General features: G+C 39.9%; 1 long non-coding RNA gene across 1 annotated transcript; it reads right to left on the minus strand.

The window, feature by feature from the left end:
• Positions 1–491: 491 nt before the first annotated feature.
• LOC130092386 (uncharacterized) lies at positions 492–2565 on the minus strand. The gene is made up of 4 exons (XR_008807910.1): positions 2419–2565; positions 1885–2042; positions 1752–1799; positions 492–1656 (listed from the first exon to the last, which is right to left on the minus strand). It is a non-coding gene; the product is annotated as an uncharacterized LOC130092386 (long non-coding RNA).
• Between the last annotated feature and the right edge of the window lie 1982 nt (positions 2566–4547).

Genomic DNA, 4547 nt, shown 5'->3' on the forward strand with positions numbered 1-4547 from the left:
CACGTAAAACAATCAAATCACTCACAGGTATGTAAAAGTAAAGAGCATGAGAAGTGATTATAAGGTCTGACAGGGACTGATCCTGTGATACACTGACCATGATAAGGACAATAATGATGGTTAAGGCTTTGTACAGATTTATAAAGAAGAACAATAATGATGGTTAAGGCTTTGTGCAGATTTATAACAAAGAACAATAATAATGGTTAAGGCTTTGTGCAGATTTATAAAGAAGAACAATAATGATGGTTAAGGCTTTGTACAGATTTATAAAAAAGAACAATAATGATGGTTAAGGCTTTGTACAGATTTATAAAAAAGAACAATAATAATGGTTAAGGCTTTGTGCAGATTTATAAAGAAGAACAATAATGATGGTTAAGGCTTTGTACAGATTTATAAAAAAGAACAATAATGATGGTTAAGGCTTTGTACAGATTTATAAAAAAGAACAATAATGATGGTTAAGGCTTTGTACAGATTTATAAAGATGAACACTTTCTATTCAAGGTTTGAATACATTTGTGGATATTAAGATGTCAGTTGTAGAGATTTACATAACATTGGTAGATATTTACATTAACATTACAATTTTAAAAGAGAGGACCTTGAAAATTAGTTAAAAGGGCACAGACGGCCCACAGTTGGTTAACGGAGCCCACGAGTGTCATGGGTAAGACTTTATCAAAAATATGGTACTCTTTAATCCGCCTAATAGCGCGCTCTACATGAATTCGCAGTCTTGCTATCGCTTGAGTCTTTCGTACTTCGTCTGCAGTGAAGTGTCCACTTGGGCCTAAAAAAGGAGGGACTACAAGGGAGACGTGTCTTTCAGAGAGAAGGTCCTTAATGAGAAAGCCTTTATCGGCCATTACCATATCTCCTTCTTCAAGAACAGAAAGAATACCTGATTTTTTGGTAATTTCTTTGTCAGATATTGAACCTGTATATAAATCACTGACAAAAGTCACTTCACCTGAGGGGGCAATACCTATTAAGCCCTTAAATGTGGTGTTCCCTTTGTAGTGTGAATAAATCGCTGAGTTAAGGACCTTGGAACTAGGTTTCTGTACATGAATTTCTGTGCAATCCAATACAACTCTAGTAGCCGGGAACGTGCATTTAAAACAATCTGGCATAAGTTCATCCACAGTTTTCCTTGAAGGCCACATTGGAAGTGATCCCAACATAAAATACAAAAAATTGGCCCAGGTCACACAGATCCTGCTTACTGTTGACTGTGATACATGGAAACGGGTTGCAAGATCCTGTTCAGGAAATCCCTGCCTCAACCTACAAAGAAAAAGAAAAAACTGGTCCATAGTGGACAATTTAGAGGCGCTAAAGCCTTGACGAAGTACCTCCCCACTTGTATGTTTAAGTCGCTGAGCCTGACTCCATCCCACCATATTTTCTGCAGTAGGTTGCAGGGCCATAAACACAGCTATAAATGTATCATAATCTGGGAACCCTGTATAAAATGAAATCTGTTTATCGTCACCTTGAAAATTTGAAATCAAAAACCGTTCTTGTTGAAGCTCTAAAATTAAAAGTTCTTGATCACCGATGGTCTTGCGGGCTTCCTCAAGTTGATCTTGAAGTGAGGGAGGCAGTGCAGCATACTCATGGTCTGGGTGCGGAGGGGGCGTCTCTTCACTGGAAGTATAAGATAAACATATTGATGGACACATTAGGTGTTTTACAATGATACTCATGCTCAATTCATGTAACCAATTACATCTTTTACGTACCTCAACACATTCACACCATGTCGATCATCGAGATCCGTGGAAACATTACTGGAAATCATCAACAGAGAAATACGGTCACTACACAGTTAATAAATGCATTACAAACTAGTAACTTAATTCATCTTAATACTACCTTGCAGTTCTAACAACACTCCTCCTCTCTGGTCTGACAGAACTCCATGCAAACACAGTTGGCACAGCTCCCTGTTTCAACTTGGTGATGCCAGTCTTGCTCTTCACAATGCAGTCTGGGAGGAAATGCTCCGAGCACACTTTTGTGTATGCGTTTATCTGCATCAGCAAATAAAATACGATCATATAAACATTTTTACATGTATAATTTTATTGATCAGACTCAATCTGACTCCTGTACATCCTCCTCCTAGCTAGGAAAACTGATGTGATGTGTTTCCTAGGTTAGCTTGTGACTAGAAGCTAATACAAACAAGGTCACTCAGAATATGCTTATACTAGTAAATCTGTGGTGGTAGATTTTAATAACATACTACTAATTTTGAACTAGGCTGTATATTTCAACAACCTGGCTCTCTGCCTTAATCTATCTACTAAAACGTGCTAGTTCTAGCCTAGCTAACTTAGCTGCTAGTGATACAAGCTCGTTATGGAGACGGCTCAGCCTCACAGCACCAGACATAATAAAACTTACCTTAAAATTACGACCAGGATCCCTTCTGATGTTTATTATCCATTGTCGACGTAGTCCATGATCTTTGGGGAAACGGTGAAACGTTTGTCCTCTGTTTGATTTTTTCCTGTGTGATGAAGTGCATTGGGGAACACAGCAGTGAGGCGCCATTGCAGAGAAATCGCGTTGTGAGAACAACCGGAAGTGGTAAGTGTACCCCTCAGGCTCGATGGAACGTTCGAGGTGAATAAGGCGAATAGAGAAGGGTCTGGCTGCAGACTTGCACTCTCAGACTTGCACTCTCAGACTTGCACGCTCAGACACGAGCGCTTCCGCTGCAAGTGACGTCACTTGCAGTCGACACCTGCTCTCCGCTACCGGCTGTGGCGTCACTTGCAGTCGACACCTGCTCTCCGCTACCGGCTGTGGCGTCACTTGCAATCCCCAAGGGGGTAATCCATCGACCGGAAGTTGAAGCCGGCCGGGTGCCGCCATGTTGTAGCAGAACTTCACTTGCGTTAGCATTTCCATTGACTCCCATTGATTTTTGCGTCACTTTGACAGCGAATAACTTTACATCTGAGGCGTTTAAAGACTCCATTTGTCCATTATTTATTTCTAAAGAAACACGACAATGTATAAAGGGCTCCATTACCTTCTATGTTACATTATGGCCCCGTATGAAACAGTTTTAGTAAAAATAGGCTAACGATTGCGTCATAACCACTCGACTCTCTGTCGCGCTGTACAGAAATGACCGTACAGACAGGAGGAGAAGCTCGCAGGCACTCGGGGGGACGCCCCGTCAAGGGAGAAGCCCATAGATAATGAGTCCATAAAAGCAACGGAATACTTACTCCTGCTCACTCACGCCAAAGAACTCTTTGCTCAAGTTCCCCGTCTCTGCAAGATTAACGTTGGCAGTTTTCACGCACAGCTACTAGAAGAGTAACGTCTGTCAGACAGGTTGCTCACGTCATCAAGCTTAGTTTGAGTCGGTTTGAGTCTGCGCGTCAGGAACGGAAGTTCTCAAAAATCGCTAAAAGTGGGCTTCAACTGTCTCAACTGAGTTCCAATGAGATCGCTCTGTCCATTTCTTTTACTGTCTATGGCAATCCCTTGTTCTCAGTGTTATTTCACAGAGTCGATTGATGCCAGATTTGAAGATAGCCAGCAAGTGGTGTTTGGATCAATCTAGTGCACTGCATGGTTCTGTTCATTTGCCCAAAGTAGTGTGTATGGAGGAACAAGACGTTGCGGAAGCCATTGAGAGATTAGAGAAGGCTGAGTTTCCACAGGACAGAATCGATGCTCTGGAACCCTTTTGCTTCATCTTTACTGTAATGAATGACATGCAAATGTTTCTTGAACATGTAGTCGATGTCATGAAATTAAAGGTAAACTGTCGAACTACACTAGAGCAAAGTGAATAATGTGCTAATGTGTTTTTATATATGTTGTATATTGTCTATTTGTACCTTGTATTTGTCTGTTTTGCACATTAACTGTGTACTGTAAATTGACATTTACAATAAAAAGAAGAAAAAATGCATCATCTTGATGTTTTTCATCTACAAACTGTTCCCACAAAGTTGGGAGCATGAAATTGTCCAAAATGTCTTGAAAATAATTAAAAATAATTAAATATATAATAATAGTAAAAATAATTTCTTTCTTTCTCATAACTGAGTTTTGATTTCTAAGTGATCAATTTATGTACAAGTGTTTTCCCACATGATTATTGGCTGTAGGCCATCAGTAAATGTGGTAATTTGGTAATGTGGCATTTAAATTCCAGTGTTTCCCCTACACAAGAGCTGTTAGTTTTGAATGATGTGTGTAATGTAGAGAAATGTGTTTAGAGTTTTGCAAATAGTTTGTTTTTCAAATCCAAACTGAGTGCAAGCAAAGCATATAATGTCCTTGTATTTTTGCAGGCTTGGTCTAAAGATTGGGTACATGAGTGAATGGTTTCACTGAGTGAGCCTCAAATTCCACTTGTAGTGTTTTAGCAATTTGAAAAAAACTGTCAACAAAATGACAAATGACACCTTAACACGACCAAAATGAGCGTGTCTACGCGTTCAAAAGAAACACGTAAAAAATTGCGTGTTGACGCGGTCAAATTTCACGCGTTTCGTTTATCGCGT

This window comes from Rhinichthys klamathensis, unplaced genomic scaffold (genome assembly GCF_029890125.1).
Source record: "Rhinichthys klamathensis goyatoka isolate OS25496 unplaced genomic scaffold, OSU_Roscu_1.1 h1tg000176l_1, whole genome shotgun sequence".
In the NCBI taxonomy this organism is placed as follows: Eukaryota; Metazoa; Chordata; class Actinopteri; order Cypriniformes; family Leuciscidae; genus Rhinichthys; species Rhinichthys klamathensis.